Genomic DNA, 7738 nt, shown 5'->3' on the forward strand with positions numbered 1-7738 from the left:
CAACTAAGGAGATGCTGGTTTACCCAGGAACATTTCCAGGGTCCATTGCCAAGCTGGTACTCAGTAAATGCCTGGCAGCTGGATGAGTGAAGGAGTAAATGAATGACTGAATGAATAGATTTGAAAGGGCTATACACATTCAAAAAATGTAAGGATACATGAAAACACTTGATCTTCCTTTTGAGGGGCGCGGTTACATTTTGAAAGCTAATCGAGCTTTTTGTTTGTTTGGGGGTTTTGTTTTTTGTTTTTACATCCCAACCAAAGTTTCCTCTCCTTCCTCTACCCTTTGTTTTTCCCTACATTTCCCTTTCCTCTGTCTACCCCTCCTCCTCTATTTCTCTTTAAATATGAGTGAGCCTTCCATAGATATCAGCCAGCCATCATGATATATCGAGTTGCAGTGAGTCTAGGCACCTCCTCTTCTATTAAGGCTGGATGAAGCAATCTAGTAGAAGAAAGGGGTCCCGAAAGGCAGGGAACAGAGTCAGAGACAGCCCTTGCTCCCACTGTTAGGGGACTCACAAGCAGAGCAAGTTACACAACTGTAACATCTACACAGAAAGCCTACAACAGTGCCATACGGCTCCCTGCTTGTCTGTTTAGTCTCTGTGAGCTCCTGTGAGCTCAGGTTCGTGGATTCTGTGAGTGGTCTTGTGGAGTCCTTGACCACTCTGGCTCCTACACTCCTTCCTCCCATTCAGCTCTTCCATAGGATTCCCCTAGCTCTGCCTAATGTTTGGCTATGGCTCTGCATCTGTTTCTATCAGTTGCTGGATGAAGCCTCTCTGATGACTTGGTATTTCTTAATTAGCGAAGTCTTTCTGTTTAGACTGCATCCTACACATTTGGTCCAAATGTGTAGTATAGCTCCCTTATCTAATATTGACATGAACAGTTACTTTTGAAGTGCAGTTTTTTTTTTTTTTTTTTTGAATCCTTAATGAGCTTCGGTTACACAGGAAGTCTGTGTTTGTTCCCAGCATGGGTTTCCATGTCTTTTTCAGACCAATAGGTGTTTATTTGTTTACTTCAAACAAGAGCTAGCTCAATTTAATATATGAAACATTGGATGTTCTTGTGTTTGTGGGTTGAATCCTGAGATACGTTCTGGAGGGAAAGAAGATCTATAAAATATTACAACTAGACGATACCATCAATTTTGGGGAAAGAATTTAGAAAACTTTAGAGTTGTGTGCATTTTCTATTAAATCTGTATCAGCAGAACCTAAAACCATGATTCAATTCTATGACATACACAGAGATTATCCAAACTGCTACCCGTCCTGATCAATATCACTGTCACTCAAGTCAACGAAGAAACGTGAAGAAACATATTTTTCATCTGTCATTTTCTGGGTCTTAGACACATACATGAAGATATCTATCCCATACATTGTTTCTCTTTTCCCTTAAAGATACAAGCAAGGCTTCTGCACACCTGAAACCAGGAAAATGGCATCAAACAACAGTGAATGACACCCGGAGAGTGTGTTATTAGAAAACAAAACAACCCTGGGTGTTGGTGGCATACTCATTTAATCCCAGCACTTGGGAGGCAGAGGTGGGTGGATCTCTGTGAATTAGAGGCCAGCCTGGTGTATAGAGGGAGTTCCAGGACAGCCAGAGCAGTTACAAAAAGAAACCCTATCTCAAAAAACCAAACCAAACCAACCAACCAACCAAGCAAACAAACAAAAGGACAGGCAAGATCTAAGAGGCAGTGCTCTAAGGAGGAGCTACAGTGTAGTCAGTGACCTTACAGGTGGGACAGGCCTTCCAGAAGCAATCAACACAATATACTCTAAGTTAACAGAAGTCAAGTTTATTAATCCCAGCACCCAGGAGGCAGAGGCAGGTAGGTGGATCTCAGTGAGTTCAAGTTAAGCCTTGTCTACAAAGTGAGTTCCAGGACAGGCTCCAAAGATATAGAGAAACCCTGTCTCCAAAAACCAACCAATCAACCAACCAAACAACAACAACAAAAACATACTGGATGCTTAAGATCAGAAAAATTAGTCTTGGGTGCTTTTAAAGTAGGGGTACCATCTAAACCATAGGACAGGAGAGTTGTCCTTTTAGCATGTATCCCTGATGCCATGAGTGCATTCTTCTGTGGCTGCTGGTCTTAGAATTCTGATGCTTTAGTTATCCTTCTCCTGGACAGCATTTGCCACGGTGCCTACTTCCCAGGCATAGCTCCTATTTGGATCAAATGATCATATACTAGGGGCTGACTAATGTGTCACTAGAATAGAGATTGGAAAAACGAACACTCTGGTTTCTGACTTTGAGGGGTGGGACTCAAATGGTGAAAAGTCCCTCCAATAGCCTGTAAACATGTAATTTACTAATTCAGTATGCTCTTTGGATACCCATTATCAACATCCATTCTTACACCATGTTTACATCTCTCCAAGTACCCAGTGTTCCCATGTATTGTAATATAGTTATTCACCCTCTAAAAAGGGCCTTTGCTATCCCCTCTGCTCACACCAATTGTTAAGGACACTCCTACTTCAAGTACATGATTCAGTTTCAATTCTCCCTGTTCAAGAATTCCCATGGATAATGGATTATACCATGAAGTCTATTCTTAAAACAGTGGGAGGAGGGACTGAAGAGATGGCTCAGCAGTTAAAAGCACTGGCTACTCTTCCAGAGGTCCTGTCCTGAGCTCAATTCCCAGCAATCACATGGTGGTTCAGAACTATCAGTAATGATATCTGGTGCCCTCTTCTGGCATGCAGGTGTACATGCAGGCAGAACACTTAAATCGTAAAAAAACAAAACAAAACAAAACAAAAAAAAAACCCAAAACAAACAAACAAACAAACAAAAAAAAACCCAAAAACTCTGTGTGTGTGTGTGTGTGTGTGTGTGTGTAGACTGGTGGGTAGGCACCTTTTTTGTTGTGTGTTGGATGCACAGTTCTGCTGTGCATTCTACAATTTTCTGCAGCTTTTCTGAGGGACTCATCATAGTCTCTTCCAAGGAACTCATCATAGTTTCTTCTGAGGGACTCATCACAGTGGCTACTTTTCAACAGTGCATCATTGGATTAACTTTCTTTCTTTCCCAATTTTATTCCTAGGCTTCCACTCCCAAAATAAATCACCTGCAAAGCAGTCTTTGTCCCAGCTCCAATCTCGATGCAAACTCAGGCTGACACTTGTGTTCTTGACATGCATACCTGGAGACAGTGTTCCAACCTGCACAGCCCACATCTGTTGTGCCTTTCCTGTCCCATGGAATGATGAATCTAAAATAATCAATATCCAGTGGCTTCATCTTCAAAAACAGTTACAGAAAGAACAGGGTCATTCTTGACCCTGGCTGCGCATAGTGAATTATGAGGGGCTGGGAATTTGAGTGTGTTGAGAAACATACTGCTTTCTCCAGAAAATGGGGCTGCCTTCATTTAAACCCAGATTCCCTCAGAACCAGCGGCCTTCTTTCTGCCTCTCACCTCACTGTCAGTAGATCTAGATTCCTAGACACAGAAAAACTGGTTTTTCAGAAAGTTTTTGGAAAGCTCTAGAAGACTAAATTCAGACTTCCTGGCACCTAGAATCGTGTGTATTTTTCCATAGGATCAGCTCCTTTATCATAGTTGTCAGATAAGGAAAAAAGTTCCAGGCTGGGGTGGCAGAGACTGTGTTGATGGACTGTGGGGATGTGCCCTGAGTCTTCAAGTGTGACAGGCCTGAAGATTTCCACTGGGATCAAGAGGTGTTTGAACCACAAAGTCAGGAAGACCAGATACTCCAGCAATGAGATACAAACATCAGTATGGTAATCAGGAGCGCTATGGTAGAGTTCAGTTCTGAACTCCTTATTCTGACTATGGGAGAAACAGCACCATCTATTGGTCATTACGTCATAGCACACACAGCATTCCCATAGCATGGTATCTTATACTTCTGAGGAGTTACTACATAGCTCCCCAGATGGAACAACAACCTGACTTTTAACAGACCATTCCTTAAGAGCAGAAGCTGGGGTTAGGGGAGACTTCTTGTGGAGATGGGTGAAGGGGACCAGTAGAAGTGGGAGGGAGGATTAGATTTGGGGGGTGGGGAGGAATGAATAGCAGCAAAGTATGATGATGTGTTTGCATGAAGTGTCATAACGAAACCTATTCTTTTGTTTTTGTTTTGTTACATGCTTTTTTTTGACAGAGTATGTCATTTCAAATTACTCTTTAAGTTTCACTGTAATACTTAACTCCCCATCCCCTTAACCACCTGCCTGGTATCCATCATGGCTGGCAAGCACTCTACCAGTGGAGCTATATTTTCAGCTGATGAACCATTTATTTACTTATTTTTCCAAGACAGGGTTTCTTTGTGTAGCTTTGTAGACCGGACTGGCCTCAAACTCACAGAGATCTGCCTGCCTCTGTTTCCGAAGTGCTGGGACTAATGGCATGGGACTAACTGTCTGGCCATGAATTGGGTTTTTAAGGAAAGAAAAGTACCACTCCTGAAATTAAAATCTGAAACAGACTTTTCTTTGAAATGCAGCAGCATCCCCTATTTATAAAACTTTATTATATATGACACGTGAGATAAGGGCTGGTACTGAGCTAAAAGGAAAAACTTGGGTGCTAGTGCCCACACCTCCACTGGAAGATGAGAAAACACAGTGGGAGGAGCTTAGCAAGAAAGAAAAATGGAGCCAATGTTCCCATTCTGCTTCGCTGGAACAGTCTCTGCGTGGTAGAGCTTTGGAAAGGACTAGTGACATCTTCTGCTTCAGATGACAAGATACAGAGTTAATACAAGGGATCCCATGAGTGTCTGTTATTTCATCACATGCCTACAGAATGAGCTATTTGGTAAGAAGCATAACAGTGTATGGAAAGATACTACTGTGATTAAGGCCATTCTCTGCTGTGTACACAGAATGTGTTGATGGAACCGACTCTATAACCAGAAGAAACACTTATCCCAGCAAAGTCTTGCCCAAGGGTCTCTCATGCAACCCCCTTTCTGTTTACTGTGCTGTAACGAGTCTCACAGCTGGGCACTCCTGCTACAATTTAATTGGTAGTAGCAGTGGCCACTTCGGTCTGGTCAAAATGCGTTGCTGCTCTAATGAGTTGTCTCCATCCTCGCCATCTGTACATGAGGTCTTGGACACTAACAGAAACACCAGTCTTACTAAATATGCTGGTACAAAACTGGGTGCAGTGGCAGGTGCCCATGGATTTCTTGAGTCCAACTGTTGAAACCCAGCCTGGATAATGTAACAAGACATTTCTCCCCTAGACATCCCTTCCAAAAAATAGGACAATCAAAAAGACATATTGGGCTGGAAAGATGACTCCATGGGCAAAGTGACTAGGGAAGGGACAGACTGGCATCTAGAGGGCACAGGAAAGGTCTCTACTTGACCAAGAACCCTCTCCCTAAAGGGGCCTTTTTTTTTTTTTTTTTTTTTTTTTTTTTGATCATCCCAGTGGGGTACAAATATTCTTCTGCTCTGGGACCTGCTGGCTCACCCCAGTCTTCTTATTTGACTATCCATCTACACGCTTAGTCCCCGCCTGTGACATGGCAAGAAAGTACCTTTTAGGTCATCTCAAATTTGAGGCAAAGTGCACATAGCACCTAGTTCACCTGAGGAGGACTTCTTTTCTCATATCGCCTCACCAGTAGTGGGACTGACACTCCCCCACAGGTACCAGAAAAACCTGCAGTGTCACCTGTCACCTGAGAACCAGATTTCCCTCCCTGCTGTTTTCAGGCTTCCTGCTGCTGCTAATTCCTCAGGTTCTATGAGGGAAGGGGTAGCAGTGTGGTGGGAGGCATCTAGCAGGACAGAACTCAGACTTCCTTTTCCCACAGCCCCTAAGCAGTCAGCCTTGTGGAGCTCTGCACTGCCCTATGCCGCCTCTGCCTAATGAGGGTGTGTGCTGCTTTGCTGGGTCCTTGGGACTCGAGGCTTGGGAGGTCAAATCACTTCCAGTCCAAAATACGCATCTCAGGCAACATGATTACATGGTGTCCAAAAGTCAAGACCCAGAAGCAAACCAGTAGTTGTTTCCAAAAGCAGAATAATTACTTGTAGGCTAGCACTTGGTACTGCTCCAGAAGTTAAGAGGCGGCAGCTGTGCCCTCTCCCGTGGGGATCTGCCACAGATGCTGCAGGCACCGTTAGATCTCTCAGGTCATAAGGACATTAATGAGGAGCTGGTGAGAGCAGGGGCCCAAACCAGCTGGAGACTCTCTTTACCAGGCTTCCAGGAAATGAGAGTGGCAACCCTAAAGGCGACATGGGCTGCCTTCAGATGCCAAAAAGCTCCATCACGCATTTTTGCCTCTTTCTGGTGGTACTGATGCCCACAGCTTCTGTAATGACATGGTGGTGCTTCTGTGGTTAGCTATTTTGGTAGGAATGGGAGCCCGCAGCGAATGACCTTGGCCCTTTAATTAATGGACAGTCTTCCTTCATGAGCCAGAGAGGGAGGCAGTGAGGGTCCATCCTGTGATTGCCAAGGAACTGGGTAGGCTGCCATTTAACTTTTTTTTTTTTTCTTTTACGGAGACAAGTGAAGCAGTCAAGAGAGAATTTGCACACTGTACTGTTGCCATGTCCACCCACTATCCAGCATCTGCTTCACAGTGCGGTCCGCTCTGTTGCATGTCTCTGTAATGGGCACAGGCTCAAATATTACTACCAAGGACAGGATGGTAACATCGTAATGACATCTAATAAGTTATTCCCCCCTCCTGTGGCATACTAATATTTTGTGTCATCAAATACGAGCACCAGAATAAAAAAAAGGCAAGAACTCAATGAAGTAATGAACAAGCTACAGGAGAAGAAGGTATCACCTTGGCAAGCATGTGCGGCTCAGTGGCTCCCACACTTCCTCGTGTTCAACCTGTCACACCGTCTTTGTCCTTTTCCCAGAAAACGAAAGTCCTTTACTTCCTAGTATTTATTGGGAATGTGCCATATCTTTATTTAAATTTGAGTGGTGTGGGCACGCATGCACATGCATATATTCGTATGTGTGTGGGTGCACATGTGTGCATGTATGTGGAGGACCGAGTTGATGTTGTGTGTCTCTCTATATTTTGAGGAAGGGTCTTAGAATTTGGGGCTTCTATGTCTGGCTAGCCAGCTCAATCAGGGGTTTTCATCCCTCCCTCTGGGATTATAGGTGGCTGCCACGTGCACCCAGGTTTTACGTGGGTTTTGGAGATCTGGTTTGGTTCTCACAGTAGTACAGCAAGCACTTTGCCCACAGTGTCCTATCTCCAGTCCAGTATGTCTTTTTGATTGTTCTGGTTTTTGGAAGGGACATCTAGGGGAGAAATGTTATGTTATCCAGGCTTCGTTTCAGTGGTTGGGCTCAAGCAACCCATGGACACTTGCCACTGCATCCAGTTTTGTACCAGCATGTTTAGTAAGACTGGTGTTTCTGTTTGTGCCCAGGTTGCAAGGCTGTCAAGATTTAGGATTGTCTGTCCAACCTAATTTATTAATTATTTTTAAAAAATTCTGTTGTTTTAGAGTGAAAAAAACATTAGGAACATATTTATCATGTTACATCAGGCATGCCTATATAGTGCCCCTTTCCACCTATAACCATATGTGTGTTATTCATGCTTTTACTCAAAGCTAATTCCTCTGCTTGTAGATAACATTTAATCCCATATTCAGGAACACTGCCCCAGGATGTCCCCCTTTTCATCGATTTCTCAGCTCTCCTAAGATTTTATAT

This window comes from Phodopus roborovskii, unplaced genomic scaffold (assembly GCF_943737965.1).
Source record: "Phodopus roborovskii unplaced genomic scaffold, PHOROB, whole genome shotgun sequence".
In the NCBI taxonomy this organism is placed as follows: domain Eukaryota; kingdom Metazoa; phylum Chordata; class Mammalia; order Rodentia; family Cricetidae; genus Phodopus; species Phodopus roborovskii.